This window comes from Amia ocellicauda, unplaced genomic scaffold (genome assembly GCF_036373705.1).
Source record: "Amia ocellicauda isolate fAmiCal2 unplaced genomic scaffold, fAmiCal2.hap1 HAP1_SCAFFOLD_107, whole genome shotgun sequence".
Taxonomy (NCBI): domain Eukaryota; kingdom Metazoa; phylum Chordata; class Actinopteri; order Amiiformes; family Amiidae; genus Amia; species Amia ocellicauda.
Genome location: NW_027102672.1, coordinates 183436 through 197500, shown reverse-complemented (window position 1 = coordinate 197500; position 14065 = coordinate 183436). Strand labels below are relative to the sequence as shown.

The following is a 14065-nucleotide window of genomic DNA, read 5'->3' as shown; positions in this document are numbered from 1 at the left end:
CATTTCTGACAGTACTGCTCTAGCAGCGCCAGGTTCTGCTGAAGCCCCTGCTCTGTGGGCGACAGCAGCACCAGGTCGTCTGCGTAGAGCAGGAACTTGATCTCTGTGTCATGGAGAGTTAGGCTGCGGGCGTCAGACTGCTCCAACACTGTGGCCAACTCGATGATGTAGATGTTGAACAGTGTTGGACTCAGACTGCAGCCCTGTCTCACTCCCCGCCCCTGAGTGAAGAACTCTGTTCTTGAGTTGCCAATTTGAACTCCGCATTTGTTTTCAGAATACATTGATTTAATGATGTCATAAACTTTACCCCCTACACCACTCTGTAGAAGTTTATAAAATAATCCCTTGTGCCAGATTGAGTCAAATGCCTTTCTAAAGTCTACAAAACAGGCAAATATTTTTCCTTTATTGTTTTGGGTATATTTATTTATGAGGGTGTGTAGAGTGTAAATATGATCGGTTGTGCGGTGTTTTGGTAGGAAGCCAATCTGACTCTTATTCAGGACACTGTGCTTGGTAAGGAAGGCCAGTATCTGGGCGTTGATGATACTGCAGAACACCTTCCCCAGGTTACTGCTCACACAGCTGCCCCAGTAGTTATTGGGGTCTAATTTGTCTCCACTTTTAAAAATCGGGGTGATCAATCCTTGATTCCCGACCTCAGGGAAACACCCGGCTCTCAGCACCAGGTTAAAGAGTTTGAGCAGAGCCTCCTGCAGCTGCGGGCTGCTGTGCTTCAGCATCTCAGGGCTGATGCTGTCGGGGCCGCTGGCTTTCCTGGGTTTGAGGATTTTGAGTTGATGTTTTAGTTCCTGTATTGTAAATGGGTTATCTAAGGGATTTTGGTTATTCTTAATGATTTCTTCCAATTTATTTAGGTTTTTTAATATTTTAACCTGTTCTGGCTTTGGATTGTTTTCAACATTTTGGTAAAGTTTTTCAAAGTGTGTTTTCCAGATTTCTCCATTTTGAATTGGTATTTCATTTTTTGTTTTTGGGGTATTTATTCTGCCCATATAGTGGTCTTTTTTCTTACTGAGGAGTTGCTTGTAGTGCCGCAGGGCCTGGCAGTAGCTGAGGCGAGCCTCCTGGTTGTCGGGCTCTCTGTGTTTAGTGTTGGAGAGATGTCTCAGGTGTTTCCTAGAAGTTTCACACTCCTGGTCACACCACTGTTCTTTTTTTCTTTTAGACGATTTCATATTTTGGTTTTTAATTGTTTTAATGTTTGATTTTAAAGCCAGTCTCTCAAATATTTCATTCAGTGTTTTGGTGGCTGAGTTTATTCCGTTTTGGTTTATTTGATAGTGTGAGGATTGATATCTGTCTAACATGTTTTCAATCTCATCACTATTCAGGGCTCTTGTGTAGTTCTCTGTGCTGGGCTCTGACCATCTCTAACTGGGTGGCAGGGAGACCAGTTTTGTGGGAAGTTTGGCTCTGACTTGTGGCTGCGCTGATCTTTTTAGGTAAAGTGTTATTTGGCTGTGGTCTGATAGTGGAGATTGTTGTCTGACTATAAACGCATTGTTGGCTTGTGGGTCCAGGTCAGTTATGGCGTAGTCCACCACACTGCTGCCCAGAGCCGAGCAGTATGTGAATCTCCCCAGAGAGTACCCCCTGGTCCTGCCATTGATGATATATAGACCCAGGCTTTTACATAGGCGCACTACCTGCTTCCTGCTCTTGTTTACCACGCTGTCGTGGCTGTGTCAGTGTGGAGGTGTGTGTGTGGCACAGCGGGGAGTCTCCGAACAGGTGTGTGTTCCCCTCTGTATTGATGTAGTCCATCTCTCTGCCAGTCCTGGCATTGAGATCGCCACACAGCAGTACAGAGCCCAGGGTCTGGAAGTGGCAGATTTCGTTTTGAAGCTCATGAAAGCCTTCCTCATTATAGTAGGGGGAGTCTGCGGGTGGCATATAAATTGCACATAGGTATATATCTGTGTTATTTTGTAGGGTGTCTTTTCTGATTTTCATCCACAGGTGTGTGTCTCCTCTCTGTACTGGGCATAGGGCTGCTCGGAGCTCCTCCCTGTACCACACGATAATCCCCCACGAGGCCCTGCCACACCTGACTTTGGGTTTTTTATAGGAGGGCACAATCAGCTCCCTGTATCCATTGTATCCATCCAGTGTATAGACATATCTGCACAGCACCAAGTCTCTACAAGAATGAAAACATCTGAACTATTTACAGTGTTGATCAGTTCAGGGCCTGTGCTCTTCATTCCAAAAGTTGAGGAGCGTAAACCCTGCATATTCCAACTGCTTATTTTAAAGGACATGTTAATATATTTTATTATACTTGTCTCTTCTACATAAGAAAGTTTAATTTGTGGTCTACAACTGATATTATATTACTATTAATAATTATATATGGATATACATAATAATCACTCAAAGATTTTATCTTTGCATCAAAATATCAGAATAATTAAATCACATTTTTTCTTACTCTCCATCTCCACAACCATATATATGTGTGTTGAGGCTCAGTTAACTCAGCAGTGTGATACAGATGACACTGAGGAGTTGCCTTATCTGGGCCAGCTGGGCAGCATCGGGCCTCCAGGCTCTGGAAGCCGCTGCTGCGTGGCTGTGTGGCTGTGCTGGTCCCCGGCTGTCCGCTCTGCTGTGCTGGACGGGCCCTCTGGGGATGGGGGGGTGGGGAATGGGGCCGCGGGGTCTCAGGGGCTGGGGCTGGGGTGGAGCCGGTGGCTGGGGATGTGGCCGGGGGCTGGGGGGTTTGCTCCTGGTCTCGAGGTGGGGGTGTGTGGGGTTTCGGCCCAGGGTTGTGTCCTTGAGGACCTTTGAGATGATCCTCACACCCGTCTTGTTGAGGTGGACGTGGTCATACAGGTGATGTGGCTGGATGTCTCAGTGGTGTGCCAGGTGGACGTTGGGGAGGAGGGCACATCTTCGGGACACTTCTGCGTTGATGGCCTGGATGATGTGCAGGGGCACGTCTGTGCGGGGCAGCAGTGTGGAGATGGAAATTTTGGCAGTTGGGAATTCCTCTGTGGCTTTCGTTGCTACCTGTCTCAGGGCTGAGGCCACATCGCCCCTGCGGGCACTCAGGTCGTTAGGATGAGGATGTGTTTGACTTGGCAAAGCCTCCTCTTGGAGAGCAGCTCCAGGGCTCTCTGTGCTGTGGAGCACCAAAGCTTTTTCACTTTTCGCCCAGGGAAGAGGCGCCTCTCAACCAGGAACTTCCCATTGGATTCGCTCAGAATGACCACCTCTGCGTTGACCTGCCACTCCGGGTTTGCGTCGGGAGTGGTGGGGGCAGCGGGTGTGTTTTGGGGGAGTGGCGTTTCAGGGGGTTGTGTATTAGTGGCAGGTCTGGTGATAGTGGGTGTGTCAGGAGTGGTGGGGAGTGTGGGTGGATCAGTGGGTGCGTCAGGGGTTGGAGGTGTTGTGGGGTCAGTGCAGTGCAGTCTCTGTGCTCCAGTGATGTGTAGCTCCTCTCTTAGCTCCTCCAGCTGGCTCTGCAGGCTCCTTAGCTGGCTGTGCTGGGGTGTCCTGGTCAGCTCCTCCCTCGCTCTGCGCAGCTCCGTCCTCAGGGTTTGGCTCTGCTCCTCCAGGTCTCTCACTGCTGCTCTCAGCTCATGGATCTCAGCCTTGTGCTGCATCTTTAGTCTGTGCATCTCATCCCGGAGCTGATCGCACAAGGAGGTCTGGGCCAGGGTGCTCAAGGTCTGCTCCCTGAACTCCGCAAACTCCAGCTCCAGCACTGATAGGCATTCCTTTAGTGTTTTAATGTTGCTGGAGAGTTTTGGGGAGACAGGGGGGCAGTCTGTGGGAGATGGGGCACTGTCTGGCTCCGTGTGGCTGGGGGCAGACTGCAGGGTGGCCGGCTCTGGCTCTTGTTTCTCTACCTCAGTCTGCTGCTTTGAGGTGTGGAAGCCGAGAGCTAATTGGTCCAGGCTGCTCTCGCTGCCCTGCACCATGATGGTCCCGTTGTGGTATACATTAAAAGTGAGCATCACACTGTCTGTGTCTTTCTCTACCAGCACTGAGATCTGCCTGCCTCTGCTAATGCCCCTCTTGTTGTTATTGGGGTATGTCTGGCACAGGGTTTTGTGAAAGGCGGTGTAGAACAGTAGATTGTTCTTGACCCTGTTTTCTCCTTTACCGGTGTAGTCTAGGATGAGGGTCTAAGGAGATGCTCTCATCACAGCTTGTTTGTAGTCCTTCTTAGCCTGTGCAGAGCGAATGTCTTCAGGGTATCGGATTTCAAAAGGCAGCTCTGCAGTCAGACTGCTGTTCGATAGATTTGTATCAGTCTCAGTGGCAGTTGGGCTCTCTCCTACTGTCACTCTATTCAAATCGGAGCTCTGCATTTTCATTGGCTGAGTCAACTACTGAGAATGCTTATTTATTTTATTAATACATATTTTTTTGTTTAATTATTTGTCTCTTACCTCCAATTCTTGTCTTCAGCTTTTCTTTTCTGACTTTTCTTCCTGAACTGTCTCTCTGCTTTCTTCTTTTTGTGTTTCTCTTAAAATTATTATTTTTTGAATACTTTTTCTTCTGAATTTCTATTCCATGTCTTCTGTGTATGTTTATAGTGCTATATATTCATTTGTAAATCACAAATTAAATCCGCTTATGTATAAAAACAAATGTTTTTTAGGAGCTCATATTCCTCTCTCTCTCTCTCTCTCTCTCTCTCTCTCTCTCTCTCAATTCATTTCATTTGTATTGTCAAAGCAATTGGACATACATACACATACATACATATACACTCACCTAAAGGATTATTAGGAACACCTGTTCAATTTCTCATTAATGCAATTATCTAATCAACCAATCACATGGCAGTTGCTTCAATGCATTTAGGGGTGTGGTCCTGGTCAAGACAATCTCCTGAACTCCAAACTGAATGTCTGAATGGGAATGAAAGGTGATTTAAGCAATTTTGAGCGTGGCATGGTTGTTGGTGCCAGACGGGCCGGTCTGAGTATTTCACAATCTGCTCAGTTACTGGGATTTTCACGCACAACCATTTCTAGGGTTTACAAAGAATGGTGTGAAAAGGGAAAAACATCCAGTATGCGGCAGTCCTGTGGGCGAAAATGCCTTGTTGATGCTAGAGGTCAGAGGAGAGTGGGCCGACTGATTCAAGCTGATAGAAGAGCAACTTTGACTGAAATAACCACTCGTTACAAACAAGGTATGCAGCAAAGCATTTGTGAAGCCACAACACGTACAACCTTGAGGCGGATGGGCTACAACAGCAGAAGACCCCACCGGGTACCACTCATCTCCACTACAAATAGGAAAAAGAGGTGAGACATTCAGATGGTAGAGTCAGAATTTGGCGTAAACAGAATGAGAACATGGATCCATCATGTCTTGTTACCACTGTGCAGGCTGGTGGTGGTGGTGTAATGGTGTGGGGGATGTCTTCTTGGCACACTTTAGGCCCCTTAGTGCCAATTGGGCATCGTTTAAATGCTACGGCCTACCTGAGCATTGTTTCTGACCATGTCCATCCCTTTTTGACCACCATGTACCCATCCTCTGATGGCTACTTCCAGCAGGATAATGCACCATGTCACAAAGGTCGAATCATTTCAAATTGGTTTCTTGAACATGACAATGAGTTCACTGTACTAAACTGGCCCCCACAGTCACCAGATCTCAACCCAATAGAGCATCTTTGGGATGTGGTGGAACGGGAGCTTCGTGCCCTGGATGTGCATCCCACAAATCTCCATCAACTGCAAGATGCTATCCTATCAATATGGGCCAACATTTCTAAAGAATGCTTTCAGCACCTTGTTGAAGCAATGCCACGTAGAATTAAAGCAGTTCTGAAGGCGAAAGGGGGTCAAACACAGTATTAGAATGGTGTTCCTAATAATCCTTTAGGTGAGTTCATCGTAGCTCTTAATACTCTCTTTCTGTCTGGAGGAGATATAATTGAAGAATTGTACACGTACCCGGCTACTTTCAACACCCTTTCCTGCACTGATATTTTTCCCTCCATTTTTCTTTTTTTTTTTTTTTTTTTTGCTGGAAGTTCCGTCAATACCCGTCAGTCTTTAAGAGACATCATGCAGCCAGGCCTCTTGGCTTGTGGCCACACCGTCCTGAACGCGCCCGATCTCGTCAGATCTCGGAAACTAAACGGGGCAGGGCCTGGTCAGTACTTGGATGGGAGATCTCCTGGAAATACCAGGTGCTGCCAGCTTTTAACGTCTCCTGGGGAACTTCATCGTAGCTCTTAATACTCTCTTTCTGTCTGGAGAAGACATAATTGAAGAATTGTACACGTACCCGGCTACTTTCAACACCCTTTCCTGCACTGATATTTTTCCCTCCATTTTTCTATTTATTTATTTTTTTTCTTGCTGGAAATTCCGTCAATACCCGCCAGCCTTTAAGAGACATCATGCAGCCAGGCATCTCGGCTTGCGGCCACACCATCTTGAACGCGCCCGATCTCGTCAGATCTCGGAAGCTAAACGGGGCAGGACCTGGTCAGTACTTAAATGTGAGACCTCCTGGAAATACCTGGTGCTGCAAGCTTTTACGTCTCCTGGGGAACTTCATCGTAGCTCTTAATACTCTCTATCTGTCTGGAGGAGATATAATTGAAGTATTGTACACGTACCCAGCTACTGTCAACACCCTTTGCTGCACTGATATTTTTCCATCCATTTTTCTTTTTTTTTTTTTTTTTTGCTGGAAGTTCCGTCAATACCCGCCAACCTTTAAGAGACATCATGCAGCCAGGCATCTCGGCTTGCGGCCACACCATCCTGAACGCGCCCGATCTCGTCAGATCTCGGAAGCTGAACGGGGCAGGACCTGGTCAGTACATGAATGTGAGACCTCCTGGAAATACCTGGTGCTGCAAGCTTTTACGTCTCCTGGGTAACTTTATCATAGCTCTTAATACTCTCTATCTGTCTGGAGGAGATATAATTGAAGTATTGTACACGTACCCAGCTACTGTCAACATCCTTTGCTGCACTGATATTTTTCCATCCATTTTTCTTTTTTTTTTTTGCTGGCAGTTCCGTTGATACCCGCCAGCCTTTAAGAGACATCATGCAGCCAGGCCTCTTGGCTTGAGGCCACACCGTCCTGAAGACGCAAGATCTCGTCAGATCTCGGAAGAAAAACTGGGCAGGGCCTGGTCAGTAATTGGATGGGTGACCTCCTGGAAATACCAGGTGCTGCAAGCTTTTTACATCTCCTGGGTAACTTCAGCGTAGCTCTTAATACTCTCATTCAGTCTGGAGGAGATATAATTGAAGAATTGTACATGTACCCGGCTACTTTCAACACCCTGTCCTGCACTGATATTTTTCCCTCCATTTTTCTATTTTTTTTTTTTTTATTTTTTGCTGGAAGTTCCGTCAATACCCGCCAGCCTTTAAGAGACATCATGCAGCCAGACATCTCGGCTTGCGGCCACACCGTCCCGAACGCGCCCGATCTCGTCAGATCTCGGAAGCTAAACGGGGCAGGACCTGGTCAGTACTTGAATGTGAGACCTCCTGGAAATACCTGGTGCTGCAAGCTTTTACGTCTCCTGGGTAACTTTATCGTAGCTCTTAATACTCTCTATCTGTCTGGAGGAGATATAATTGAAGAATTGTACACGTACCTGGCTACCTTCAACACGCTTTGCTGCACTGATACATTTCCCTCCATTTTTCTTTTTTCTTTTGTTTTTTGCTGGAAGTTCCATCAATACCCTCCAGTCTTTAAGAGACATCATGCAGCCAGGCCTCTTGGCTTGAGGCCACACCGTCCTGAAGACGCAAGATCTCGTCAGATCTCGGAAGCTAAACGGGGCAGGGCCTGGTCAGTACTTGGATGGGAGACCTCCTAGAAATACCAGGTGCTGCAAGCTTTTTACGTCTCCTGGGTAACTTCATCGTAGCTCTTAATACTCTCTTTCTGTCTCCAGGAGATATAATTGAAGAATTGTACACGTACCCGGCTACTTTCAACACCCTTTCCTGCACTGATATTTTTCCCTCCATTTTTCTATTTTTTTTTTTTTTTTTTTCTGGAAATTCCGTCAATACCCGCCAGCCTTTAAGAGACATCATGCAGCCAGGCGTCTCGGCTTGCGGCCACGACATCCTGAACTCGCCCGATCTCGTCAGATCTTGGAAGCTAAACGGGGCAGGACCTGGTCGGTACATGAATGTGAGACCTCCTGGAAATACCTGGTGCTGCAAGCTTTTACGTCTCCTGGGTAACTTTATCGTAGCTCTTAATACTCTCTTTCTGTCTGGAGGAGATATAATTGAAGAATTGTACACGTACCCGGCTACTTTCAAAACCCATTACTGCACTGATATTTTTCCCTCCATTTTTCTTTTTCTTTTTTTTTTTTTTTTTTTTGCTGGAAGTTCCGTCAATACCCGCCAGCCATTAAGAGACATCATGCAGCCAGGCGTCTCGGCTTGCGGCCACACCGTCCTGAACGCGCCCGATCTCGTCAGATCTCGGAATTTAAACGGGGCAGGGCCTGGTCAGTACTTTTATGGGTTACCTTCTGGAAATACGAGGTGCTGCAAACTTTTTACGTCTCCTGGGAAACTTCATCGTAGCTCTTAATACTCTCTATCTGTCTGGAGGAGATATAATTGAGAAATTGTACACGTACCCGGCTACTTTCATCGTCCTTTGCTGCACTGGTATTTTTCCCTCTATTTTTTTTTTTTTTTTTTGCTGGCAGTTCCGTCAATACCCGCCAGCCTTTAAGAGACATCATGCAGCCAGGCGTCTTGGCTTGCGGCCACACCATCCTGAACGCGCCCGATCTCGTCAGATCTCGGAAGCTAAACGGGGCAGGACCTGGTCAGTACTTGAATGTGAGACCTCCTGGAAATACCTGGTGTTGCAAGCTTTTACGTCTCCTGGGTAACTTCATCGTAGCTCTTAATACTCTCTTTCTGTCTGGAGGAGATATAATTCAAGTATTGTACACGTACCCGGCTACTTTCAACACCCTTTGCTGCACTGGTATTTCTCCCTCCATTTCTCTTTTTTTTTTTGCTGGCAGTTCCGTCAATACCCGCCAGCCTTTAAGAGACATCATGCAGCCAGGCATCTCGGCTTGCGGCCACACCGTCCTGAACGCGTCCGATCTCGTAAGATCTCGGAAACTGAGTGGGGCAGGGCCTGGTCAGTACTTGGATGGGAGACCTCCTGGAAATACCTGGTGCTGCAAGCTTTTACGTCTCCTGGGTAACTTTATCGTAGCTCTTAATTCTCTCATTCAGTCTGGAGGAGATATAATTGAAGAATTGTACATGTACCCGGCTACTTTCAACACCCTGTCCTGCACTGATATTTTTCCCTCTATTTTTCTTTTTTTTTTTTGCTGGCAGTTCCGTTGATACCCGCCAGCCTTTAAGAGACATCATGCAGCCAGGCCTCTTGGCTTGAGGCCACACCGTCCTGAAGACGCAAGATCTCGTCAGATCTCGGAAGAAAAACTGGGCAGGGCCTGGTCAGTAATTGGATGGGTGACCTCCTGGAAATACCAGGTGCTGCAAGCTTTTTACATCTCCTGGGTAACTTCAGCGTAGCTCTTAATACTCTCATTCAGTCTGGAGGAGATATAATTGAAGAATTGTACATGTACCCGGCTACTTTCAACACCCTGTCCTGCACTGATATTTTTCCCTCCATTTTTCTATTTATTTATTTTTTATTTTTTGCTGGAAGTTCCGTCAATACCCGCCAGCCTTTAAGAGACATCATGCAGCCAGACATCTCGGCTTGCGGCCACACCGTCCTGAACGCGCCCGATCTCGTCAGATCTCGGAAGCTAAACGGGGCAGGACCTGGTCAGTACTTGAATGTGAGACCTCCTGGAAATACCTGGTGCTGCAAGCTTTTACGTCTCTTGGGTAACTTTATCGTAGCTCTTAATACTCTCTATCTTTCTGGAGGAGATATAATTGAAGAATTGTACACGTACCCGGCTACCTTCAACACGCTTTGCTGCACTGATATTTTTCCCTCCATTTTTCTTTTTTCTTTTGTTTTTTGCTGGAAGTTCCATCAATACCCTCCAGCCTTTAAGAGACATCATGCAGCCAGGCCTCTTGGCTTGAGGCCACACCGTCCTGAAGACGCAAGATCTCGTCAGATCTCGGAAGCTAAACGGGGCAGGGCCTGGTCAGTACTTGGATGGGAGACCTCCTAGAAATACCAGGTGCTGCAAGCTTTTTACGTCTCCTGGGTAACTTCATCGTAGCTCTTAATACTCTCTTTCTGTCTCCAGGAGATATAATTGAAGAATTGTACACGTACCCGGCTACTTTCAACACCCTTTCCTGCACTGATATTTTTCCCTCCATTTTTCTATTTTTTTTTTATTTTTTTTGCTGGAAATTCCGTCAATACCCGCCAGCCTTTAAGAGACATCATGCAGCCAGGCGTCTCGGCTTGCGGCCACACCGTCCTGAACGCGCCCGATCTCGTCAGATCTCGGAATTTAAACGGGGCAGGGCCTGGTCAGTACTTTTATGGGTTACCTTCTGGAAATACGAGGTGCTGCAAACTTTTTACGTCTCCTGGGAAACTTCATCGTAGGTCTTAATACTCTCTATCTGTCTGGAGGAGATATAATTGAGAAATTGTACACGTACCCGGCTACTTTCATCGTCCTTTGCTGCACTGGTATTTTTCCCTCTATTTTTTTTTTTTTTTTTTGCTGGCAGTTCCGTCAATACCCGCCAGCCTTTAAGAGACAACATGCAGCCAGGCGTCTCGGCTTGCGGCCACACCATCCTGAACGCGCCCGATCTCGTCAGATCTCGGAAGCTAAACGGGGCAGGACCTGGTCAGTACTTGAATGTGAGACCTCCTGGAAATACCTGGTGCTGCAAGCTTTTACGTCTCCTGGGTAACTTCATCGTAGCTCTTAATACTCTCTTTCTGTCTGGAGGAGATATAATTCAAGTATTGTACACGTACCCGGCTACTTTCAACACCCTTTGCTGCACTGGTATTTCTCCCTCCATTTCTCTTTTTTTTTTTGCTGGCAGTTCCGTCAATACCCGCCAGCCTTTAAGAGACATCATGCAGCCAGGCGTCTCGGCTTGCGGCCACACCATCCTGAACGCGCCCGATCTCGTCAGATCTCGGAAGCTAAACGGGGCAGGGCCTGGTCAGTACTTGGATGGGAGACCTCCTGGAAATACCAGGTGCTGCAAGCTTTTTACGTCTGCTGGGTAAGTTTATCGTAGCTCTTAATACTCTCTTTCTGTCTGGAGGAGATATAATTGAAGTATTGTACACGTACCCGGCTACTTTCAACACCCATTGCTGCACTGATATTTTTCCCTCCATTTTTCTTTTTCATTATTATTTTTTCTGGAAGTTCCGTCAATATCCGCCAGCCTTTAAGAGACATCATGCAACCAGGCCTCTCGGCTTGCGGACACACAGTCCTGAACGAGCCCGATCTCGGAAGATCTCGGAAACTAAACGGGGCAGGACCTGGTCAGTACTTGGATGGGAGATCTTCTGGAAATACCAGGTGCTGCCAACTTTTTACGTCTCCTGGGAAACTTCATCGTAGCTCTTAATACTCTCTTTCTGTCTGGAGAATATAAAATTGAAGAATTGTACACGTACCCGGCTACTTTCAAAACCCTGTCCTGCACTGATATTTTTCCCTCCATTTTTCTATTTATTTATTTTTTATTTTTTGCTGGAAGTTCCGTCAATACCCGCCAGCCTTTAAGAGACATCATGCAGCCAGACATCTCGGCTTGCGGCCACACCGTCCTGAACGCGCCCGATCTCGTCAGATCTCGGAAGCTAAACGGGGCAGGACCTGGTCAGTACTTGAATGTGAGACGTCCTGGAAATACCTGGTGCTGCAAGCTTTTACGTCTCCTGGGTAACTTTATCGTAGCTCTTAATACTCTCTATCTGTCTGGAGGAGATATAATTGAAGAATTGTACACGTACCCGGCTACCTTCAACACGCATTGCTGCACTGATATTTTTCCCTCCATTTTTCTTTTTTCTTTTGTTTTTTGCTGGAAGTTCCATCAATACCCTCCAGCCTTTAAGAGACATCATGCAGCCAGGCCTCTTGGCTTGAGGCCACACCATCCTGAAGACGCAAGATCTCGTCAGATCTCGGAAGCTAAACGGGGCAGGGCCTGGTCAGTACTTGGATGGCTGACCTCCTAGAAATACCAGGTGCTGCAAGCTTTTTACGTCTCCTGGGTAACTTCATCGTAGCTCTTAATACTCTCTTTCTGTCTCCAGGAGATATAATTGAAGAATTGTACACGTACCCGGCTACTTTCAACACCCTTTCCTGCACTGATATTTTTCCCTCCATTTTTCTATTTTTTTTTTTTGCTGGAAATTCCGTCAATACCCGCCAGCCTTTAAGAGACATCATGCAGCCAGGCGTCTCGGCTTGCGGCCACGACATCCTGAACTCGCCCGATCTCGTCAGATCTTGGAAGCTAAACGGGGCAGTACCTGGTCGGTACATGAATGTGAGACCTCCTGGAAATACCTGGTGCTGCAAGCTTTTACGTCTCCTGGGTAACTTTATCGTAGCTCTTAATACTCTCTATCTGTCTGGAGGAGATATAATTGAAGAATTGTACACGTACCCGGCTACTTTCAAAACCCTTTGCTGCACTGATATTTTTCCCTCCATTTTTCTTTTTTCTTTTTTTTTTGCTGGAAGTTCCGTCAATACCCGCCAGCCTTAAAGAGACATCATGCAGCCGGTCCTTTCGGCTTGCGGCCACACCATCCTGAACGCGCTTGATCTCGTGAGATCTCGGAAGCTAAACGAGGCAGGACCTGGTCAGTACATGAATGTGAGACCTCCTGGAAATACCTAGTGCTGCAAGCTTTTACGTCTCCTGGGTAACTTTATCGTAGCTCTTAATACTCTCTATCTGTCTGGAGGAGATATAATTGAAGTATTGTACACGTACCCAGCTACTGTAAACACCCTTTGCTGCACTGATATTTTTCCATCCATTTTTCTTTTTTTTTTTTTTTTTTGCTGGAAGTTCAGTCAATACCCGCCAACCTTTAAGAGACATCATGCTGCCAGGCCTCTTGGATTGCGGCCACACTGTCCTGAATGCACCGGATCTCATCAGATCTCGGAAGCTAAACGGGGCAGGGCCTGGTCAGTACTTGGATGGGAGACCTCCTAGAAATACCAGGTGCTGCAAGCCTTTTACGTCTCCTGGGTAACTTCATCGTAGCTCTTAATACTCTCTTTCTGTCTCCAGGAGATATAATTGAAGAATTGTACACGTACCCGGCTACTTTCAACACCCTTTCCTGCACTGATATTTTTCCCTCCATTTTTCTATTTTTTTTTTTTTTTTTTTTGCTGGAAATTCCGTCAATACCCGCCAGCCTTTAAGAGACATCATGCAGCCAGACATCTCGGCTTGCGGCCACACCGTCCTGAACGCGCCCGATCTCGTCAGATCTCGGAAGCTAAACGGGGCAGGACCTGGTCAGTACATGAATGTGAGACCTCCTGGAAATACCTGGTGCTGCAAGCTTTTACGTCTCCTGGGTAACTTTATCGTAGCTCTTAATACTCTCTATCTGTCTGGAGGAGATATAATTGAAGTATTGTACACGTACCCAGCTACTGTCAACACCCTTTGCTGCACTGATATTTTTCCATCCATTTTTCTTTTTTTTTTTTTTTTTTGCTGGAAGTTCCGTCAATACCCGCCAACCTTTAAGAGACATCATGCAGCCAGGCCTCTTGGCTTGAGACCACACCGTCCTGAAGACGCAAGATCTCGTCAGATCTCGGAAGAAAAACTGGGCAGGGCCTGGTCAGTAATTGGATGGGTGACCTCCTGGAAATACCAGGTGCTGAAAGCTTTTTACATCTCCTGGGTAACTTCAGCGTAGCTCTTAATACTCTCATTCAGTCTGGAGGAGATATAATTGAAGAATTGTACATGTACCCGGCTACTTTCAACACCCTGTCCTGCACTGATATTTTTCCCTCCATTTTTCTATTTATTTATTTTTTATTTTTTGCTGGAAGTTCCGT

At 46.7% G+C, this 14065-nt stretch overlaps 2 non-coding genes and 21 pseudogenes across 2 annotated transcripts; all 23 read left to right on the top strand.

The window, feature by feature from the left end:
* The first annotated feature begins 6086 nt into the window (after positions 1 to 6086).
* LOC136720677 (uncharacterized) lies at positions 6087 to 6205 on the top strand (annotated as a pseudogene).
* Positions 6206 to 6424: 219 nt separating this feature from the next.
* On the top strand, positions 6425 to 6543 carry LOC136720680 (uncharacterized; annotated as a pseudogene).
* A 215-nt stretch (positions 6544 to 6758) lies between these two features.
* LOC136720590 (uncharacterized) lies at positions 6759 to 6877 on the top strand (annotated as a pseudogene).
* Positions 6878 to 7086: 209 nt separating this feature from the next.
* Positions 7087 to 7205, top strand: LOC136720605 (uncharacterized; annotated as a pseudogene).
* Positions 7206 to 7426: 221 nt separating this feature from the next.
* Positions 7427 to 7545, top strand: LOC136720654 (5S ribosomal RNA). Its single transcript, XR_010805603.1, has one exon. It is a non-coding gene; the product is annotated as a 5S ribosomal RNA (ribosomal RNA).
* Positions 7546 to 7760: 215 nt separating this feature from the next.
* Positions 7761 to 7879, top strand: LOC136720588 (uncharacterized; annotated as a pseudogene).
* A 218-nt stretch (positions 7880 to 8097) lies between these two features.
* On the top strand, positions 8098 to 8216 carry LOC136720633 (uncharacterized; annotated as a pseudogene).
* Positions 8217 to 8439: 223 nt separating this feature from the next.
* On the top strand, positions 8440 to 8558 carry LOC136720583 (uncharacterized; annotated as a pseudogene).
* A 210-nt stretch (positions 8559 to 8768) lies between these two features.
* On the top strand, positions 8769 to 8887 carry LOC136720676 (uncharacterized; annotated as a pseudogene).
* Positions 8888 to 9095: 208 nt separating this feature from the next.
* Positions 9096 to 9214, top strand: LOC136720568 (uncharacterized; annotated as a pseudogene).
* A 209-nt stretch (positions 9215 to 9423) lies between these two features.
* Positions 9424 to 9542, top strand: LOC136720604 (uncharacterized; annotated as a pseudogene).
* A 221-nt stretch (positions 9543 to 9763) lies between these two features.
* On the top strand, positions 9764 to 9882 carry LOC136720671 (uncharacterized; annotated as a pseudogene).
* A 215-nt stretch (positions 9883 to 10097) lies between these two features.
* LOC136720586 (uncharacterized) lies at positions 10098 to 10216 on the top strand (annotated as a pseudogene).
* A 219-nt stretch (positions 10217 to 10435) lies between these two features.
* On the top strand, positions 10436 to 10554 carry LOC136720582 (uncharacterized; annotated as a pseudogene).
* A 210-nt stretch (positions 10555 to 10764) lies between these two features.
* LOC136720668 (uncharacterized) lies at positions 10765 to 10883 on the top strand (annotated as a pseudogene).
* Positions 10884 to 11091: 208 nt separating this feature from the next.
* Positions 11092 to 11210, top strand: LOC136720555 (5S ribosomal RNA). Its single transcript, XR_010805580.1, has one exon. It is a non-coding gene; the product is annotated as a 5S ribosomal RNA (ribosomal RNA).
* A 556-nt stretch (positions 11211 to 11766) lies between these two features.
* LOC136720559 (uncharacterized) lies at positions 11767 to 11885 on the top strand (annotated as a pseudogene).
* A 215-nt stretch (positions 11886 to 12100) lies between these two features.
* LOC136720603 (uncharacterized) lies at positions 12101 to 12219 on the top strand (annotated as a pseudogene).
* A 212-nt stretch (positions 12220 to 12431) lies between these two features.
* On the top strand, positions 12432 to 12550 carry LOC136720617 (uncharacterized; annotated as a pseudogene).
* Positions 12551 to 12764: 214 nt separating this feature from the next.
* LOC136720632 (uncharacterized) lies at positions 12765 to 12883 on the top strand (annotated as a pseudogene).
* A 215-nt stretch (positions 12884 to 13098) lies between these two features.
* On the top strand, positions 13099 to 13217 carry LOC136720665 (uncharacterized; annotated as a pseudogene).
* Positions 13218 to 13437: 220 nt separating this feature from the next.
* On the top strand, positions 13438 to 13556 carry LOC136720556 (uncharacterized; annotated as a pseudogene).
* Positions 13557 to 13771: 215 nt separating this feature from the next.
* LOC136720636 (uncharacterized) lies at positions 13772 to 13890 on the top strand (annotated as a pseudogene).
* The last annotated feature ends 175 nt before the right edge of the window (positions 13891 to 14065 follow it).